Here is a 22,573-nt window from a genome sequence, read left to right as displayed (position 1 = left end):
AGCCTGTGTGGCAGAGGACTTAAAATCAGGATCTATTTGATATCTTCCGCAATGTGAGAAGATGGAATGAGTTTTCTCTCTACCCAATGTAAAGGTGTTTGCCTATGTTGTTAAGTTTAAAGTAGCCCCAAAATGAAGTACTTTTCTTGATCTTTCAGGGAATGTTATAAATTATCATCTGTGGACAGATTTTAATCTTATTCAAATGGCAAAAAAGGTTGGAAGTATGCTTTTTCACAAAACAGAGGAAGTACACTTAGTGCACAGGATTAGTTACTATTGCTTCCTTATCTTGTTTCTGTAAGAAGCTTTAGATTACAGTAAATAGATGTGGCAGATACCTTAAACTTGAGTCTTTTAACTAGTGTTTTTCTCTCTAAGATGCACATTGCATCTAATATAAAGATACTTCCAAGGGGAGATAGGGAGAGAAGCTGGAGCTGCTTTCTTTTTATATAAGTAAATTAATCAAAATTCAACCCAATTTTTTTTCCGAAGGCACAGTTCTCTAAAGAAGACTAAGAAAGGTTTTTTCCTCTCTCTCTAACTCTAGGTTCTAGAGTTAAAACATATCCTTCTATAAATACCCCTGCCAAATAAAGCAACATGTTAATGCAACATTGATTTTTCTCACAGTATATAGGATGTCCAAATTGATCAATATTAGTATATTTCTTTTTAATGAAGTGCTATATTTCATAATTACACACAGAGGTCCACCAATCTCTGGCTCACCATCTCTTGTTGCTGAAGTATTGTCAATTTCTGCTGAATTTCAAATTATGTATAATGTTAATGAGGCAATTGAAAAAACAAGTGCTGTTTTTAATCCCAGGTGTATTTGAGTGCCTGTGATAGTCTAAGGATAGGTTCTGTTCTGGAGTGTGGCTTTGCTTTCCTGTTGCTCATCAGATTCACAAACCATCTTTGTTTCTTGTTTTCAGGTTGGGAATAGTTGATAACTTCTGATGTACTTAACTACAGGTGCTGTTTTATTAAATAGCAAACCCCGATGGCTAAGTAAAGATATTTGTGGAGTTAAATCAGGTTCAAAATGGCTTCTCAGTTTAAACTTAGCTCATCCTGGTGTTGACTTTACACTTACAGACCCAGTCTCAGTGACAGGCAATCGGTCTAAACCTGGAACTGTACAGAAGTTCTATGCACGCAAATTGGTTTAAAATTTTCAGGACCTGGTTTAAGATAAACTTGGTTCTATGTAATATCAGACTTGCTTGATTTAGGTCAGACTGGGGCATGGAACTTATATATAGCTTCCCAGGCCACCCCAGGGCTTGGGAAAACCCAGCCACTGGCCCCAGCCTTGGGTCTACTCTTTTAACCCCCTTCACCCCTTGCCGCCCCCCCCCCCCCGCCCTCCCCCCCTGTGCTGGGCTAATTTTTGTCCTGTCCCAATCCCCTATTCCACCCCTCCACCAACCAGCCAGTCCTGTCAAAACCTCATCCCACAAGCCATTCCAGGTATAGCTGCTTTTATTGGTGATTGCTGCTGTCAGAGCTGAGCAAATAAGTCCCAGTGGAGGGAGGGGTAGGAAGGATGGGGGTCTAGGTTCACAAGGGGGAACCCCACCCATGGGTTATGCCTGCCCCCCAACCCACCCATGGGTCATGGTGGCCCCCAACCCCTTGTGGGTTGTCCCTGCCCTCTTCAGCCCACTCCACCCATGGGTTGCACCAGCTTCCCACACATCATGGGTTGTGCCTCCCCCCACCTCCTGGCAAACCTCCAATCCTCTACAGCCTGCTGGACCTCCCAGCTCCTGTGCTAACCTTCTCATCCTGACTTAGCTGATATCAGGCAGCCATTTTGATATGATTTAACTTCTCCCTAACACCCCTAAATGTCTGTACTTTAGCCCATATGCTCAGCAGCCTGCCAGTGATACCAGTTATGATTCCTGGATCAACTGATGCTCAACTTTGTCCTCATATTCTATGAGGACAAGGGTGTGAACTTCCTAGTTAATGTATCAGGTTGTGAAACCTATTCTGAAGTTACACAGTGAAACAATTTCACTTTTTTCAGCTTTGTAACCCAGTTGAAATGTCCTTTTTGCCTGTGCTTGTGTATATTTTTACTGTGAGTTTAGTGAGGGACTGCTGGAGCAAAGGAATTTTTTACATTTTAGTCTGAATGAGGCAAGATTCACAGCAGTCCTCAGGAGTGACTTCCACAGATTTGGGCTATTTGCTGAGAAGACTACCCCCAGCTTTTATGTCCTTTTCATCTAGTAGCGGAAAGGGCTGGGGCTGGGCCTCACTCAATCCAGCCCCAGCTGGAGTGGCCCCAGGAACAGCCAGTGCCAGCTGCCTGCAGCCTCTGGGTTGTGCCACTCTGCGAACCCCCTGGGGCTCCACTTGTCCCCACATGCCCTATTCCCTGCTCTGTACTATGCCATGGTGCTGGTTACCCTATAAACTGGGTTCCCTTTATACAAATTTGATATATGTGCAGTTTCCCAGGAACATGTGTATGACTGCATAAAGCAAGGGAAACCTGTAGTTGTCTATGTGATGCAATGATTATAGGGAGTAAAATGGCCCCTCAGGTAGACTGGGCAAAATTGGAGGAATTTAAACAAAATATCTTGCACTGTGTTTTGTTTTGGTTTCTTTTTTTTGGGGGGGAGGGGCGGTTTGGAAGTTACGTATACAAGAAGATGGACCCTTAAATCTCTACAGAAGAGCTCTGGTGGCAGAGAAGCAGCTGTCCATTGCTATACTCTGGGCATGGGGCAAAACCAGGGGAACTGCCTTGGTGTATTTCTGCTACTTACTGAGGGCAGCATGGCATAAATTCATAATTGGCAGTACCCAAATTGTAGTAAGATCCTGCCATGTTGAAATTCACATATGTTCTATAAGTGCAGCCTAAATGAGCGTGTGCATATGTTTGCTGTCTTCCATGTGCTGACTTCAAATCTATCTAGGAAAGAACCAGGTCAATGACAATTGCTGTCTGGAACTGTAGACTTTTCTTAGCATAGCTTAGCTTGGGAATGACAATACCATACTTAAATGATCACTTAGTGTATCTAGCATAGGTAAGCCTGAGCTAACTTGTTTACTGGTAGCAGTCTGGATACCTTGCTTTTCAAGTGGGTTTTGCAGTCCGCACTGAGTTCTGGGTTGTCATAACAATGTTTTAGCTTTTCAGTGTGGACGTACATACATGCAGAGCTGTTTCAAAAGAGGAACATTTCAAAAGGACAGTGGCTGTTACAGATTTCCCTTGCTTTATGCAGGTTCTGTATGTGTGAATTCGGTCTTATGCAATGACCCTTTTTATACCAAATATTCGTAATATGTGATGTAATTTCACTCTTATGCGATCTGTGTGGTGGAAACCCAGAGTCAGCTGCTTTGTGTAGTGCATTGTGGGAGTGCTTTGCACCAAAATATAGTCTCCTATGTGGATCTGTGATCCTTGCTCGTTGTCTGCGACACATGTTTCTATAGTTGCCATCCCCATTATACCAGTGCCCTGTGTTTGTGTGCACTGTCTGCTGTTGGAGAGTACCAAAATTGTCTTGTGAAAGTGGTAGAAGTGGGTCTGAGAGTCAGTACAGTTGAGGTCTTGGAACATATCCCTGTTAGTTACATTGTAAAGTGGGTTCCCTTTATGCGAATTCGAATTTACGCTGTTTTCCAGGAACGCATGTACAGCATAAAGCAAGGGAAACCTATACATTCTGGAAATGAAACAGGTAGCCAAACCTCTCCAACTTTAACTCTAGATGAAGTAGTATTAAAGTCGGAGTGAATTTGCTTTTTCTGTATTGTTCTTGGCTCATTCCTGCACTGCATTACATCTGCTGCCCTTTTTGAAAGGGCTCCAAATGTCTATACCCATTATCTGAGCTAGCTTGCTTGGGTGTATTTACATTATTCTGCAATCTCTACTGTAGACTTACTTGTAGAAAGCAGGGTTAAACACTGGTGGTGTTGAGTACTGGCTGCACTGTTGGTGTCATTATGATGGGTGGTAGGTTGTTTTTTTTTCCTCTTCAAAAAAAGAAAAATGTGTTGACTGACTGTTTTTGCTAGTGGGAGTCCCAGATGCTCTTAGATCTCTCTCCCCAGACAGGAAGGGCATGGATCAGAATTACAGGTGGTAGCTTGGATTTCCTGCATTGCTTCCTGTTGAATAAATGGGCCAAAATCTGAGAAGGGGCAAGTGTTGTATTACATGACCTGTGTTCAGAATACAGTTCCTGGTGTTCTCCACATGCACTTAGTGCACTCAGCTGATAGTTTCTTGCAACCAGAGGAAGTGAATTCTGGATGACAGTGATGGTGTTCTGAGTTGACTGAGCCATTTGGAAACTGGACAAATTCTGAATTGAGGCTTTAGAGGCTGTCAAAAATGAGGAGTAGATTCTGCTGGCATCTTTTGTGACTAAGGTTTAGATTCAGTGTATACAATTTTGAATAAAACACTTGGCTTTTATATGTTCTTTTGCTAACACTAGCATTTTCCTATCCTTTCTCCAACTGCTGCTGCTTTTGATATCGGAGCCATGACTAACTTTTTTGGCTACAGGGAGAATTGCTGGTGAGGTAAAGCATTCATTAGGGGATGGTTTTGATTTGGTTACAGAATGTTTTGTAATTGGCCATGCTCATGACATTTTTGTGAGTGAGTTAGAATGATTGTTGCTTGTTCCCTGGAAATAAGAGTGCTCTGCCTCCTACCTGAAGAAGTTAGTGTAGGATAGAGTGGGTAATTCTTTTCCTTTTTTTTCATGTGCAGTCTAAAGGTTGCATGAAAACTTCTGCTAAGAGACCCATTAGGGTAAAGCTGTATTAGGTTACGTATCTAGAGAATTTGGTTCAATGATAAGGTTGTTCCTCCGTGAAACATCCTAAGTTAGCACAGTGTGGCCTTTTCCTAAATGTGTTGTAGGGTGTTGACAATGCACAGCTCCCCATTGTAATTTGACGCATCACAGGAAGCACAGTGAGTTACAGCGATCCCCCTGACCCAACAGATGCTTGCTGTTTGGTCCAGGGGCCTGGGGGAACAAGCTCCAGTTTGGAGTGGCTGTGTATCTGCAGCCTGTCTCCCTTTGCCCTGTTTCTCCCTTCCCCTTCCCCTCCCTCTTCCAGCTCTGGTACTATCTTCAGAATGGGAAGGGAGGGGAGAGAGCTCTGGAATTTGCCCACCCTATGCTGGAGAGTGGGGCAGATGGATTGGAGCCCCTCTGCCTCAGGGAAGGCGGGGGGGGGGGGCGGCAAGGACCTCCTATCTACCTGCACCACCCTCCAGTGCAGTCAGGACAAACCCCAGATGGAATTTTCTCCTCTTCCTTTCCCCCCTCCCATTCTGAAGACAGCATCAGCCCAGCTCTGCTCCCCTGTGCACTGACAGATGTTAAAGAAGGTGCTCTGCTTTGGAGCACCTTCATTTGAACCCTCACGTAATGAGAGTTCAGATCATCATGCAATCAGGCACTTTTAAAGTACTCTGCAGCCATGTACTTCTGTCAGGGCACAGCTGTAGAGCACTTCAAGGGGCCAATCACCTGACACAATGTCAGTCCCATCAGTGCCCATAGTGACAGCACTCCCTTAAGTTGCTCAGAGAACTTCACTACCCAAACCAGACTTTGTATGCTCATGCTATGTGAGAATCATGTGCTTCTCTTCTGATCAAAAGCAGCAAATGCCAACACACTTTGATAACTTTTCTGCTTTATAATCAAACTTTACAGCTGGTTAAATACCATGTTAACAAATCATAGCAACAAATATCCAAGCTACAGTCTTTGTCCAAAGCAAAGTGTTCATATTCAGGAAGTATAAAATTAGATGCAACATCGTCTGAGCCATTCAAATTAATATCCACCATATTGTTACTAATTTTCCTTTTAATATTCATTCTAGAAGTCACAGCATCTTAACATATTATATACTTAAAGTATTATATTGTCTATGTATTGGATTATGTACAATATATTGTATACAATAAATATAAATACCATACACAAAGTGAGAGAAAAGGATTTTTGTGGGTAATAGCTTGTATTGAACCAACTGTGGGGTTAGGATAGACTTACATAAGCTTTTCGATTCTGATACACTGCTTTCAGAAACTTGTCTAAATCTGTCTCAACCCTGCAGTTGGTTCACTTTTACCCACAAAAATCCTTGCCTTGCATATTTCCTGTGCCGTCACAGTAGCAACATCACTTTAACACTACTACATACAAAAATGAATTTAAAGAATATCTGACGACTGAAAAGTGAAACATTAAAAACTTAGAAAATGCCATAATTACTGGTGTCTGTGCAATCTTAATCATGACCCGAGTTCTCATTAAAGAAGTGCTGAGAGCACTGAGGTACAACTGAGATCAGTCCAGCTATGTTTAAATATTCAAAGTACTAGAAAATGCTAAGTTCTATGGGGAAATTTTGGGTGCTAAGTGCCTCCATTTGAGAAAGTAGTGGATATTTGGAACCTTAATCTTGAGATTAAAAACATTTCAAGTATTTAGAGTGCTAATTTATGCCTGTTGATCCCGGATAAAATAATACCATCAAGAAAAATCTCAAGAAAGCTTAAAATCCAGCTTTATAGAACAAGTTATAGTCAATTTATAAATCTATCCTTTTGTATGGATGTGAGTCTTGGGCCCTGACAAAGGCAAATGGAGAAAAGGTGCAAGTGTTTGTAAACAAAGTGCTAAGAAAAATATTTGGTAGTATATAAGACAACGGAGTATGGAGGAAACAACATAATCAAGAACTTGTGGACCTTTGCAAAAGACCTGAGTTCTTAAGCAAAATAAGAACACACAGAATGAAATGGGCAGGGCATATTGAGAGAACTGATGAGAGAAGGCATGAGAGACAGATTTTGGCAGCTGAGGTGAATATAAAACCTCAAGGTAGACCAAAAGGAGATTATACAAGATAAGAGGAGAGATGTAAGGCAGTAGTTAGGCAGTTTCAGGCCCTTGAGGTCTATGAGACCAGAAAGAGAGAATCCAGTGTGCAGAGCCTGGCCAGCAGCCAGAGTATGGCTGTGGCCAGCTGGGCTCCAGTCTTGAGTGGCTCATGCTGCCACCATGTGCGTTGCCCCACTTTTTCCTGGTTTTGACACTAGGATCTCCTAGTATCAAAAAGATCCCCCTGCGCTTCAAATTAGCGTGGGGAATACCTGTATGTGTAGGGGGTGTGATGTGTGGCACCACAGATGGGTCTGCTATGCCTGTCTGGACCCACCCTAAGTGTCTTCAGTAACGTAGAATTTAAATTCAAAGGAGATTTGGATCCCTAACATTTGACTAAGGAAGCTTTGAACAGAGATATGAAACTAATTTTTGGCATCATGCAGTGAATTTGACTTCAGGATTTCACCAGGATTCCAATACTGTTTAGGAAGGGGGAGGTAGGGAATAGTTTTAAGTTTATAATCTAAAAAATAATTGAGATCCATGCTGAGCTTTCACATAATCCTAATACTTGAATGTTATCTGCCATGGTATTTTGCACTTTCCCGTAAGAAAATTTGTATATAATGTAGACACCAGTTAAAATTTCAAGTTCTCATTCTGTTTGAAGTCTTGCAATCTGTGTTTCTATTGTTTGATCATTCATTGGCAACCTACATCTTGATTTCTTGTTTCAAAAACCTCGATTATTTTTGATAAATCTGATTCCACTGAATTCAAGTGAAGTTTCAAAGCTATATTAAAGTAAAGCTGTAATAAATGTAACTACAGCTGACCTTTTTAAAGAAATCAGTGCCAGCTGACAAGCAGCTTTGATGGTGGTTTTGCAGCAAAAGGAACGTGAAGAAAAGTGACTAGAACAAGAGATATATTTTTCCATCTTTCCCATAGTTGTCACCATGCTGATACCATAAATATATATGATGCATGTATATCAATTTGTTCTTTGAAGTCCTAGAATAGTCAGGTCTTTACATTTAACAGCATCCACAGAGATCATATTTGTGATGGTAGGGGATCTATACAGATTTCCCTTGCTTTATGCTGTACATGCATTCCTGGAAAACACTGCGTAACTCGAATTTGCATAAAGGAAACCCACTTTACAGTATAACCAATAGGGATGTGTTCCAGGACCTCAACTGTACAGATCCCCAGGCCCATTTCTACCACTTTTACAGGACACTTTTGGTACTCACCAACAGCAGACAGTGCACACAAGCACAGGGCACTATCATAATGGGGTCAGCAACTACAGAAACACGTCACAGACAATGAGCAAGGATCACAGATCCACACAGGAGACTATATTCGGGTGCACGTCACTCCCACAGTGCACTGCACAAATCAGCTGACTGTGGGCTTTCACCACACCAATCACATAAGAGTGAATTTACCTTGCATATAATGAATTTTTGGTATAAAAAGGGTTATCACATAAAAGTGAATGCATACATATACAACCAGGATAAAGCGAGGGAAACCTGTATTCTTTGCTCTCTTCTACCTTAGAAAATGTTTGTTGATGTAGCTAAACTATCTTCATCGTAGCAATAGTATTCTTTATTGGTATAGTTCATAGAAGTTTCCAGAGTACAATAAGGTAATATGGGTGAAAGTAGACTTTTAAAATATAATTGCATTTTTATTTGGACTCTTCCCCCTCCTCCTTTTCCCTCAACACAAGCTCTCCTGCCTTCCCTCTGCCCCCCACCCCACCTTTACCTAAGCTCTTAGTATAGAGATGGCCAGAATTACTCACCCTGGCAGCCACATCCGAGCCTCCATGAAAGTTCAAGAGCCGGAGAGCAGTTGGAGGTGCAGGGGCATTCTGAGTGACCTGGAGCTGCTCCAGTTTCCCCACAGGGAGTGCGCCACAGGGTAAGCGGTGCAGCTGTAGCCCCTGCCCAGTGCTTGAGCTGGCAGTCCTGGGAGAAGTGGGCAGGGCTTCAGTCAGTTTTCCGTGAGCCGCATATATTGTCCCGGTGAGCTGCATGTAGCTCCTGAGCTGCGTCTTGGCCACCTCTGTTTTAGTAGAACCCTGATCTTAGATGGGATGTACAATACTTAATTTCACCACATGTGAAAAGGAAAGATCTTAATAACCCCTTGACCATAATATATTATCCCATCTTCATATGATCTCATTATAGCTGTTTACTGAATTCACTTATTGGATGGAGGAATATGAATTCTCAAAGTCAGGAGTGTCATTTTCAAACAGGAGGAAGGGATGGTTGTCAGTCCCTTAGCAGCGGTCCATCGTCAACAAGGGCAGGCTGAATGGGGACTGCCTGCAAGTGGCTGCGGCAGTGTCAGCAGCTGTGGCGGGTGGCAAATGGCGACCGCCCACAGCTGCCATCCATGGTGTTGGCAGTGGTGAACAGGGACTGCCTGCATCCTCCGGCAGTCATGTTGACAGCAAAGGGGGAGGGGGGGCTGTGACTGCCTGCAGAAGCTAGTGGTGGCTTTGACAGTGGCCAGTTTTTTGGTATGCATCGTCTATGCTCCATCCTATCTTTCAAGTTGTTGATGAAGATACTGAACAAAACTGGCCTCAGGACCAGCCCTTGGGACACTCCAGTTGATAATGGCTGCCAACTAGACATTCAACCATTGATTACTACCCTCTCAGCCCAATGCTTCAGCCAGTTTTCTATCCACCTTACAGTCCATTCATCTAGCCCATAGTTCCTTAGCTTGCCTGCAAGAATGTTGTGGGAGACGGTATCAAAAGCCTTGCTAAAATCAAGGTACACCACATCCACCAGTCTCCCCAGATCATAGATTCATAGATGTAGGGTCAGAAGGGACCTGAGTAGGTCATCAAGTCCGACCCCTTGGCCTGGGCAGGAGTGAATTCTGGGCTTATATGACCCCAGCTAGGTAATCAAGCTTCCTCTTAAATCCACAGAGCTAGTCATCTCATTGTAGAAGGCAATCATGTTGGTCAGTTGCGACTTGCCTCTGGTGAATCCATGCTGACTGTTCCTAATTACCTTCTCCTCCAAGTGCTTAGAAATGGATTCCTTGAAGATCTGCTTCATGGCTTTTCCAGGGACTGAGGTGAGGCTGACTGGTCTGTAGTTTCCTGGGTCCTCCTTTTTCCTTTTCTTAAATATGAGCCACTATGTTTGCCCTTTTCCAATCATCTGGGACCTCTCCTGATAGACATGAGTTTTCAAAGACGATGACCAGTGGCTCTGCAATCACATCAGCCAACTCCCTTAGCACCCTTGGGTGCATCCTGTCTGGCCCCATGGGCTTGTGTATGTCCAACTTTTTAAAATAGTCCCTAACCTGTTCTTTCACCTGTTGGCTGCTTACCAGAGGTACCGACTTAATGCACCATAATCAGCTCTGGTGCTCAGTAGTGCCACAGCATGTCTTTTATGTGATGCTGATAAGCACTGGACTAATTCTACTGCGCATTTATGCATTAGCATGGCTTTCACAGTGATATGCTAATATGCAGTAGAGTTTTTCTACTGTGCTTCTAGCATCTCGTATAGACCTACCAATATATGCAAGGCATACATTTCTAGTCATACGGTTTTTGAAAATTTTACTCTAGGTTTATACTTACTCTTTGGCTCTTGTGAGGAGGGGAAAAAGTTCTACTTGCACAACTTCATTGACTTTGATTTTGGATTCAAGTAATTGCTCTTCTTGATTGTTACAAATTGACCAATATTGCAGTAATGCTAGCTACAAAGTTACTTTGTAAATGGCTATACCTCAATGGTGAGCAATTATTTTGGCTGGAAGTCTGCTTAATGACTTCTGGTGAGCTGTCAAGGGCTGCAAAGGTAACCCCACCTCTTGACAGGTGTCCTACCCACTGATCACCATCTTGGGACTGGAAGTCCCACCCCTGACCTTTGCCACTGGGCATCACTCCCCCTTGCTCCCAGAAGTACTTCCTTTGGAGGAGGAAGGGCCATGTTGAAACTGGGAAAAGAAACAAATTGTATACTAAAAATCAAACATCTATTATATATGTTTGTTAATAAAATTAAAATGTTATTTTTGGCCTTATTTACATGTATTTGCATAGACTATATAGAGGTAATTGTATAATAACTCAAAATAGTCCTACTCTTGTATGTTGTGGGAGGATTTGTGGGGTTTATGAAGGGGTGTGAGTTTTGTGGGGAGGTGGGTATTGGGGGTCTTGTGAAAGGGGTTGTGTGGGTGGATGCAGTGTCTGTGGAGGGGATTTGGGTGTGGGGCTTGTGGCTGGGTGTAGGACTCCCCTGCCACATGCCCCCACCTCTCCCTCCCCTATGGCATACAGTCCCTACTGCTGAAGCAGCGGGCTCTCAGGGTGCTTGTGGCCCAAAGCAGGCAGAGTCCCCTGGCAGCACGCTGCTCTAACTGAATCCTGGAAGCTGCACGTGGCACCACAGAGCTGGCCTGCTGGTGCACACCTTCAAACCAGACCAGGCTGGCTACATGCCTGCATGTGGGGCTTCTGGCAGTGCAGGTGGGAGCTGTGAGCCACCGGACTGGGCTGAGCCAGGGTGGCTCCGTGCCTCCACATGGAGCACCCTTCCCCACTCACCAGCTATCCAGTTGTGTGCCGATGCACTCTGCGCCTCCAAGCAGGGCTCCCAGCTGGAGTGTTGGGATTCCCATGGAGGTTAGGGTAGCCACCAGTCCCTAATTGGGTGGGACAGTCCAGCAGTGGGATCATCCATTCCTGGTCCTGGGCTGCATGACTCTAGGAGAGCATCTGTCCTGGATTCACAGCATCATGCAGGGATCTGGGTTTCCGCTTGCAGGCTGGCAGTGTTCCAGCCTGCAAGGGGCTGCTTGGGGCTGCCAGGACTATGTCCTGCCTTTACATTTCAAAAAGGTGGTCACCCTAGTAGAGGTGGAGGCACAGAGTCCACCTGGTCTGTTGGCACACAAACTCTGAAAGCCTGCACTTCCCACCTTCGGAGGGGCAGCTACGGGCTGGTAATAATTGTTTTAAAGGGAGGCCTTGTGAACTGGATAGAATGGCCTGGTGGGCTGCTATAACTAGTGATATGTAAAGCAATTTTAAAAAAGTGAGTAGGAGTAGTTGGTACTCCTAAAAATAAGGACCCTGTCAATGCCCAATTTGAATTTTTTTTTTTTGTTATCCAGGAAATAATGGCTTTGAAAGTATGAGTAAACATTTTTTCCCTCTACATCTATTTCTGTTGATTATTTGATAAAATTTTGTTTCCAAAAATATTTTTTATTAAGTCTCAGACATCCGTGTTCAGTTCAGGTAGGGACTTTAATATATATTATGGAAATTCTACTTTGGCTGTAAGTGTAGCCTTCCTTGTATAATGTTAAAATGTACTGTTTACTAAGTTTTGTGGACTTCTATTTGCAGTCCACAGAGCAGGTGGGAAATTCATTTGCTGTAGATTTCACACATTCAAAGGACATATTCCCAGGATACATAATGTTAAATGATCCTATTCTTCCAATTTTGTTTTCCTGTGTGATGTAAGTGTAGGCCTTATGTCAAACTTATGACAAAAAGTTTACCATTCTGTTGCAGTGTGTCTGATTAGACTCTTTCCTTCATGCTTTTGTAATTTTGTAACATCACCAAAAAAAAAAAAATCCTAAACTAAGATATTTATGCAGTAATTTAAAATTCAGAACAGCAAGATGAGTTTTAAGCTATTATTTTTCCAAAACAGACTTACTACATTTTCTTGCCTATCACAGGCCCCGAATAAGATGCTTAACTTCGTTCAGAAAGGCCGAATGAAGAAAAAAATACTTTTATACAGTAATGGCTGAATGCAGGTTACATATACAGGGACAGAAGGCCTTTGTATACTCAACAAAATTGGCCTGTAAAGTGGCTTTAATGCCATTTTGCACCACTTTAACGGCATTGCTATTTACATGGTTGGCAGTATATTCTGCTTTAAGCAACTTTGTAACATAGCAAGGGTCCCAGGTGGTGGGAAGGCGGTGGGGATGGTGCACAGGGCACTAGAGCCTACTTGCCTCTTCCGTGGGAGGGCCGGGAGGAGTGAGCTGCTGGCAGGCCTTGCAGTCCCTGAGCTGCAGGGGACCCTGGTCCTTCCTTCTGCAGTGGCAGCACCTTCCAGGTAGCACCTGGTCCAGGAAGTCTCAGGGGGTGCTGCCTCCGGAGGCAGCATGCCACCAGGCCCCATGCAACTCAGACAGGTGGGCAGGCTCTGGGAGGAAAAAAAGGAAAAGATTAGGCTCCTTGCCACTTTTTTTTTTTCTTTTTTCGTCCCCCCTCAGTCAAGCCTGCCTGCATGAGCTGCCGCCAAGTCGCACGGTCCCTGAGCTGCGCGGGGCCTGGTGCTTCCCTCCACAGTGGTGGTGCCCCCTGGGACCGCCTGGGCCGAGTGGTTGCAAACGGGTGCCACCTTGGAGGTACTGCTGCTGCGGAGGGAATCGTTGGGCCCCACGCAGCTCAGAGTCTGCTCAGCCTGCCAGCAGCATCCCCCCTGGAGAGGCAGGTAGGCTGGGGGGGGGTGGGAAGGATCGTGTCTCCTCAGCTGTGTACACAAGACCGGGGTTTAGTGCTCGCTTAATTGACAGTGAGTTTATAAAACCCACAGTTTCAATTTAGGGAGAATTAAACCCCCATTCTGTGTACAAGCACCCAGAGTCTACCTGGCAGCATCACTCCTTCTCTCCTTGCAAACACCACAGCTTGAGCTTTAACCCCATCCCAGACACTGCCAAATTGACACTAGCTTTTAGCTGCTCATCTGAAAGATGCTCCTTGTTCAGCAAAGGCTGTAACAGCTAAAGCTTGAGCTGCAGAGTTCACAAGAGAGTAAGTGACTTGGACTTGGACTCTGCCCTATTTCCATAGGGAAGGGAAGGGGACACAGGCCCCAGCAGCTATTACAGTGCACCTATGCCTCCATTCTGGAGCAGAAATTGTATTCCTTGCTTAAAACATACATCCCAACTTTGGATGGCTAATTTATGGGGGAAAGTTGTATGTGGCATGCAAGTAAATATGCTATATTGGACTTTTCAACTGTTGCTTTTTGGTTTGTATCATTTGTATTCTTTTGACATTTTTTTATTTGCTGGAAAGTGTCTGAATTATGCTTTTAGTCTAGGATTTTAGCATTTGAATACTTTCTGCAATTCTGTTAAACCTGGAAGGAAATAAGATTGCTGTCTTTAAGCCCATTCTACTCGTCTTTCATATGAGGACTTACGAATGAATGAATGAGCATGGAACATTCCAGCTGGTGAACAGCTTTCTTTCTGCAGAAAGATTTAATGAAAGTTTTTGGGAAAAGCTTCTAATTGCATCAAAAGATGTTCATATATATCAGTGAGTCTCAATCAGACTCAAGACACCCATTGCTATACAAGGCACCCCTGGGAAAATGTCAGCTCTTAGTTTTCACGTGTTTTGACTACAGAAAAATAATAGACCAGTTCTTTTGCAAAAACTCATGAAGACTACAACAGGTCAGAGTATTTGTAACGCAATGAATTCCTGTTTAAAATCTGTAGGTTTGTCTTGTGAATCATGTTTGCACCCTTAATAACGCTAACACTGCATGGCACCCTAGAACACTCTTGAAAAGAGCTCAAGCCATGGGTGGTACCTTAGTCGATAACCTTTTCTATAAATAGTGAACTGAAAAACTTTTTTGAGACTTTATTAACCTGCAGTTTTGCTTTCACACAGTAAGTCAAGGCTACTTGTGGTCATCCAGTTAATTATGAATCTGTGCTGTGACTGGAAATGTGAGACTAGGAACTTTTAATTATCTGTCTTTTGGATATCCATTGCAGCTGCAATGGTAATGTCTTCTATACATTTTTAGATATAAAGTAGCTATACTGCTTAGCTTGGTGTTTGTTACAGTTTTGACCATTCTTGCAGAGTGCTAGAGCTGTTTTGGTGTGTATTTAATAAAAAGCTCTTATTTTTAATTTCTTAGTGGGTCTTTTTAAAATTAACCACGTTATCAGCTGTGATCTATTGTTTACTCTTTAAACCTTCATAGTTTTTATTAATTAAGAGATATAAATAATAGTTCTGTTATTAAATTAACTGTAATAGCGTCAAGAACAAAATACAGGTACAGGATATCAGTAACTTTGAACTTGCTCTAAAAGTGTTTTCAGATTGGTTGTTTAAACAGAAAGCACAAAGGATTCTGCAGCAGAATGGGGGGAAAAAGCTTGGAAAGACATGAGTGTATAGTCTCATAAAATTAAAGCGTTTCCTCGGTTACAGCAATGTAGAAATTGGGATGTACTCCTTAATGAACTGTGCTGAAAGAACTTGCTGTGTCTGGAGTGGGGGAGGTAGAGTGGCAGAGCATTTCCAACATCAGGGACCTTGTCTAACAAAATATGTAAGCAGAAATGTCACAAACCTCAGCTTTTTTTTTTTCCAAATCGAAAGGTCGTACCTTTTTAGTCTCTCCTGATATAGCAACTGCTTCATGCCCCTGACCAGTTTTGTTGTTCTTCTGTTGATCTTTTCAAATGCTATTAGATGTGGGACCAGAACTGCACACTGTATTCAAGCAAGTAAGGTTTAGATTGGATATTAGGAAAAACTTTCTCTCTAGGAGGGTGGTGAAGCACTCAAATAAGTTACCTAGACAGGTGGTATAATCTCTATCTTTGGAGGTTTTTAAGGCCCAGCTTGACAAAGCCTTGGCTGGGATGATTTAGTTGGGAATGATCCTGTTTTAAGTGGGGGTCTGGACTAGATGACCCCCTGAGATCCCTTCCAGCCCTAATTTTCTATGATTCTATGTGGGTGCACCATGGATTTGTATACTGGCTTGATGATGTTCTCTGTTTTGTTTTCAATTTCCTTCTTAATAATGCACATTTTATTAGCTTCCTTGGTCGCCATGGCACATTGAGCTGATGTTTTTTAAAACTATTTCCAGTCACTCTGAGGTCTCTTTCCTGAGGTGTAACAGTTAGTTCAGAACGCAGTATATATAGTTGAGGCTATTTTTCCCCAGGTGCATTACTTCGCACTTGTCAATAGTGAAGTTAATCTGCCATTTTTATTGCTTTTGCAAAATCTTTCTGAAGCTCTTTTCCATCAGCTTGGGACTTGACTACCCAGAATAATTTTGGTATCATCTGCAAACTTAGAGATTTCACTGTGCCCCTCAACATTGATGGAAATATTGAACAAAATAGAACCCCACACAGATCTCTGCATGTGCAGCTGGGCTATGTGCTGAGCAGTAGAATCCCTTCCTATGTGTAAGTGCCAAAAATGCCACACAGATAACCAAAAACTGGCCCTTAACTGGAAAGGAACAGAGTGCCAGCCCTAGTTTAACACAGTCATTGAACAATTTGTAGAGCCTAGCCCCAGAGCTTTTCTGAAAGCCCTATAGGATTCTTCTATTTGAACAGACCATCAGCAGGCAGGATTAAGGATGGGGGCAGTGCATTCCTTTACATATTTTTATCATCCAGTTTTATAACTGATTTTTTAATGTATTTATTGTAAGTTACAAAAGCCTTCTTTGGGAAGGGCAGGATAGAAATCAAAGAAATAAATATTTTGAAGTACCCTGTGCACTTGCAGATAAAAATTACCAGCTGGTAGGTAAAACTATATTGACACTCATGGTGTGAAATACTTCAAAGAAGCAATTGTGAAGTAGCTCAGAAATGCATGTTTTACTGCACTTGATAGAGTCTAAGGCATTTAAATAGCTGTGGAATAGAAAACATCAGATTAGGGTAGGATAGAAATCTTTTTACTTGCCATTAATCTACAGTTGTAGATTTGGAATTTGAGATGATAGCATTAAAGAATGATTAGCATTAAAGAATTGCAAAAAAAGCTTTAAAACTGGTGGGTAATAAAGATGTAAGAATTTAAATTAAAACTGAATGGCATGAATTTAGAACATGTAGGTGTAAATATAAATTATTTAAATTCTATATAAACAATTTTAGATGAGATGCTTTTCATTCTACTATGTATTACTTCAACCAAAACTCTCTGTCTCTCTCTCTAAATATACATAAATATATCTGGATCTCAGAATAGACTATATGCTGAACAGCTTGAAATCCCTTTGAAGGGCAATTTTTTTAAGTTTAGGAAACTGATGATAAGTTAATACTCTTGTGACTGACTGTCTTGAGGTTACTGTGATCTATTTTGAGGTTATCCACTAAAGATGTTAGACTTTTTATCATTTCACTGTCACCCTTTCAAAACATACTGCAGCAGCTGAATCACGGTAACATGAGTTAGGGTTATTCTTAAGGCAGTGGTTCTCAATTTTTTTAAATTAAAGGCCCCACTCACTAGACTCAAGGCAGTCCTCTGAAAATGCTAGCTCGTAGCTTTTTACTCATTTTTTTTACTGGAAAAATAACTCAGCAATTATTTTGTTGCAAAGGACTCAAAAAGACTGCAGCAGGTTCCAGAATGGTTTTTTTGTTGTTTTTTTTTTAGTGCTATGGATTTGTATTTGAAATCTCTGGATGTCTCTTGTGAATTGTGTAGGGGTTTGCACACCTAACAGTACTAATATTGAACATCACCTTGTGGCATTAAAAAGATCTCATGGCACTCTACGGTATCACAGTGCTCTGGTTGGGAGTCACTATCTTGAGGAGATAAATACAGACAAAGTCATGGGGAAATTTAGTTCATTGTTGCTGTGGTTTCTCTTGTCAAAGGCAGTGCCATAGCAAGGAAGTTTGGTGCCTGGTGCAAGCCCACAGCAGCAGCCCACCCTTGCCCTGCATGCAGATCCAGAGGGCACAGGCCTCCCTATGTTTGCCCAGGAGTGCTCACAGCCAACCTCCCCACATCCTGGCGCCCCCCAAATGAGCGGCTTTTAGCTCCATCCCATGCCATGCCCTGCCCCCCACCCGCTACAGCATTGGTCAAAGGAGACTACTTTGAGGGTTTGTAGCAGGTGAAATAGTCAGCTGTGGAACTTGGAGCAGAAAACAATTCTGATTGAAGGGCTGAAAAATTATCTTTGTCACAGAAAATTTCTAGCGGTAAACTTTCTGGGTCTTTAAGGACAAAGATGTAGAAGCATCAAATCTGAGCACTTCAAACAGATGTCCAGTTCACCGGATCCTAACTGGCATTCTTGCAGCTTTTAATATTTTCACCCTACACAGCTGCTGAGAGGCATGAAAGAATTAGCTTATTTTAACAGCATATATATTGATATCAACTGTAGTGGGCTTCTCAACCTGAAAGTTTTCAATAGGTCCAGAAGGGTTGTGACAACAGCCTGTTTTTTTAATGCCTACCTAAGTAGGAGGGGAATCCTAGAACTTTTTTCTTCCTGAAGTGATAACTTGTATGTTATAAACTCAAGTGCTCTTGTTGCAAAAAAAAAAAAAAAAAAGCCAACAGTGCACTAGGTTGTATTAATAGGAAGGTCAGTTGCATATCAAGGGAGGTGATTCTTCTCTCTTCAGCACTGGTGAGGCTTCACCTGGACTGTTGTGTCCAGTTTTGGGCCCCATGCTTCAAGGAAGACGTGAACCATTTAGAGCATCATAAATTATTAGGGGCCACAGAGTTGAGACATATGAGGAAAGGCTGAAGAACTAGGGTTATTTAGCCTGGAGAAGAAAAGACTGATTTGATATTAGCCTTCCTATACCTGAAGGGTGATTATAGAGAGATGGAGGTGAGTTTTCCTCTGGCTATAGGAAAAGGAGGAGCAGTAGCCTCAAGCTGCAGCAGTGGAAATCTCCATCCTTTGAGGTTTTCAAGAGCAGGCTCGATAGATACTTGGCTGGGATGTTTTAGTCAGGGATGCTCCTACCTTGATCAGGGAACTAGACTGACCTTGTGAGGTCCCTTCCAGCCCTATTTTCCTATGAGCCTGTGAACTAATCTGGCAGCCTGTCTTATTTCATCACTGCATGCATTTAGGCAAATAATAAGTGCTTTGCTCCCAGACTAAATATTTCTTTATTGAAAGTCCAGTCTTCATTTTCAATTAGGAAAGTTTAAATTTAATTCTTATTTGTTCAAACAAGTTGTAAGTCAATTTTCCCCTCTGTTTTCAAATTGTAATAGCATATTTTACTGCTTCCACAGAAGGTTCTGGTCTTCTGTTAATGATCAAATGTAAACTATTTTTATTTAGGGACCTTCATGTAGCCTTAGGCACACATGAAGATAACTTTGGAATAATATATAATGTAGCACAAATACTTTTATTCATGATGTAGATTTTTTTTTTTGTCTCTTGTTGCAAAACCCACCCCCAAACTTGACACTCTTTAAGAACTTCTAAAAATCCTCAACATTTTTGATAAGGGACTCTGTGATAGATCAGCAAAGTTGTAATGCTGTTTAAAAGCTGTTAAAATAAAACAGCTGTTCTACTCAACCTGTCGCTTTGTGAACCTCCCCTCCCAAAGAGTGTTTATTTTTATTGTAAAAATAAAGTATAAATCTGTCAAGTCTGGATATCCTAAGCAGATGTCCTGTATGGTGAAGGGGTGACTATAGCTCAAGAAATGAGTGTTGATTACTCCTCTTTTTCTAGTCTTCTCTTTCCCGATAACATGGCTGATTTAGTCATTTCATTTGGCATGGCTTGAAAATTTGCCACTCATCACTGTGACTTCTAACAATATGCACTGTGTTGAATTACGTCATGGGTTCTCTCTCACTGTGCTTATAATCTCCAATTGCACATACATACACAATTGTACTTTGTCATTGAGCAAGTATTGCATGTTTGTATGTGGTTTCCATTGGTTTATTTTAACAAATTTAACTGAAGTTTTTAATCATGAATAGTTTCATAGTTGGTAGGGTTGGAAGGGACCTCAGCAGATCATCAAGTCTGACCCCCTGCCATGGGCAGGAAAGAATGCTGGGGTCAGACAACGCCGGTAAGGTGTCTATCTAGTCTCCTTTTGAAGACCCTCAGGGTAGGAGCGAACACCACTTCCCTTGGAAGTTGGTTCCAGATCCTAGCCGCCCTGACTGTGAAGTAGTGCCTCCTGCTATCTAGCCCGAATCTACTTTCGGTCAACTTATGGTCGTTATTCCTCGTTACTCCCAGTAGTGCTCGGGGGACAGTTTGTAGACAGCCACCAGATCCCCTTTCAGCCTTCTCTTGTGGAGGCTGAACAGGTTCAGGTCCTGTAGGCTCTGCTCGTAGGGCTTGCCTTGCTACCCCCCGATCATACAAGTGGCCCTCCTCTGGACCCTCTTGATGCTGTCCACATCCCTCCTGAAGTGCAGCGCCCATTTGATGTTACTTGAATATGAACTCCAATTGTTCATATGATGTGTATGACTTAAATATTAGGATTTTTTTCACTGGTTTCAAAAGGATAATCTGCTCTTTTTGGTCAGGTACAGGCATTACTCTGTTACCAGTGTAACTGATCAGAAACCAGTCTATTCCCATAACAGAACAGAAGTTTCGGCACAAAACTGGTTTATACTCATAACAGAACAGACGCTCAGCACACACAGGCTGGTTTAAAAATGATGGAACCTGGTCTAAGATTTGCTCCGCGCCACCACAGGGTGAATGTGGGAGCTGACAGAAATTACATATGTTGCATGAATGGCCACTTGAAAGCTCTCTACAGCTGTACCCTTGCAGAAGTGCATGGGCACAGGGCACTTTAAAAGTGCCCAATGGCATGACACCCTGAACTCTCATCTGAGGGCTCTGATTAAGGTGCTTCGAAGTGGAGCGCCTTCATTAACGTCAATCAGTGTGCACATGGAGCAGGGCTGGGCTGATGCAGCCTATCTCTGTCCCACCCTGCCCCCAGCTCTGTCTTCAGAATTGGAGGGAGGGTAGGGACTTCTATTCGGGGTTTGCCTAGCCTGTGCTGGAGAGTGGAGGGATAGATTGGAGCCAAGGTGGGGGGACTCCAGTCCACCTGCCCCATCCTCCAGCACAGGCTGGACAAACCCCAGACAAAGTTCCCTCCACTCCCTCCTCCCCCTTTCCCCCCCATTCTGAAGACAGCACTGAAGCTGGGAAGGAAGGGAGGAGCTAGGGGAGAGAGACTACAGGCATGCAACTGCTCCAAACTGGAGCTCAGTGCCCCAATCCCTGGATCAAACAGTGAACATCTGTTGGGTCAGGGGGATTCATGGCACTTCCTGCAAAGTGCCATAAGTTAGTGTGGAGCTGCATGTCTGTCAGTGCCCTGTGTGTTCTGTTCGTTATTGATCTAAACTATGCTGCTTACAGAAAACTGCATAACTTAGATTGATCCCACGTTGGGCTTTCTGAGTGTCTGTACCTAGCATTTATTAGTAAAACATACTGTTATTGCATGGCAGAAATTGGATCTCTGACATTCAGTCTAATTTTTTCTTTTCAGGTTTCTACTTCTAGTTTTACTCTCCAAGCAATTTGCTGTCTTTGATGTATACACCATGGAAATATTTTCAAGTTAATGTTAACCTCCCCTCTTCTTAGTGTTTGGTCAAGCACTACATCTGGGCGTAGTTTTCACTCCATAAGTGAATATCTACAGAACCAGTTTATATTTATTACTCTTCTTTGAATTCCTTCCAGCTTGTTGATGTTTATTTTCCAAGTATATAGGATCTTTAGACTGGTGGTGATATTTTACAGGTACATTATCATTAATGTTGCCAGCTTAACTTGATATTGGAGTACCTATTTTTGATCAGTTTCTCCTGGAACTATGGTGGCTGCAGCATTTTCAAAGCTCCTTCCTTCCCTGGGAATCATTCTGCCATCAGGCCTGTCTTAATTATAGTAGGATATTTTAAGGGTTTAGACTCGTTCTGTACTAGAAGACTGTTTTGCTTTCTGTACCAGGATGACTAGGTTTCCTAATTCCAAACCTTTTGCTTAATACTGCTTTGAAGGGGTTTGATTTTTTTCTTTCTTTTTTGGACTGAAATTTACAAAAAGGCAGGCAGCTTGGTAGACTGCTACATGAGTGTTTTAGTGAGGGGCTTCATAACATACCTCTTGAATCAAGGCACAGTAAATTGTTTAAGAAGGCTGGTGAGCCTCAGGGGGAAAATATTCAATGCAGCATATACTAATCATTATTAGATAGATGTAGCTTTAAAAAAAGATCTGGTTTGGTGTTAATGTCTGAAAGTGAAAAAGCAGAGAATGATTGGATTTGCTGCTGTATGTTTGTTCAGCTGGAAAGTTACATTTCCATGCCTCTTGTTTGCTACATGGTTGTTAACGATCATTGATCAGCACATGAAAGGTAGAGGAATGGAAATGCAATTATCAAGCTAGACAAATAGACAGTGTAGCAGACTCCGTCAGAAATCTTGTAAGGATATCCCAAGACAAAGGGACCATGTGGAAAAAAAAATCTAGGAGGATGTATGAGGTTTGATAAATAAAACTAATGATCCTTGAATTGAATAGGAAGATTCAAAGTTGTGCCAGTTTCTGATGAAAAATTATGTTGGACCACATCATCCTGGCGCTTCTCTTTCTAGGGCAGAACTGTTGTATAGTAGAAGCTGACTGTTGTGGATGAATGCAGAACATGAACAGAAACTCAAGAGCTAGACTTTTCTGCCTTTTAAATGGAAATAAGAAGCCCTGTAAACTTTTGTACCCACTTCT

General features: G+C 42.4%; 1 protein-coding gene across 7 annotated transcripts in view; it reads left to right on the top strand.

Moving 5' to 3' along the window:
- The window catches only part of FARP1 (FERM, ARH/RhoGEF and pleckstrin domain protein 1), a 336,263-nt gene that overhangs the window by 24,085 nt on the left and 289,605 nt on the right, over nt 1-22,573 (top strand). The gene's annotated exons all lie outside the window — the stretch shown is intronic.

This window comes from Crocodylus siamensis, chromosome 1 (assembly GCF_052110815.1).
Source record: "Crocodylus siamensis isolate JL-2025a chromosome 1, ASM5211081v1, whole genome shotgun sequence".
Taxonomy (NCBI): domain Eukaryota; kingdom Metazoa; phylum Chordata; order Crocodylia; family Crocodylidae; genus Crocodylus; species Crocodylus siamensis.
This window is presented reverse-complemented; position numbering and strand designations above follow the sequence as displayed.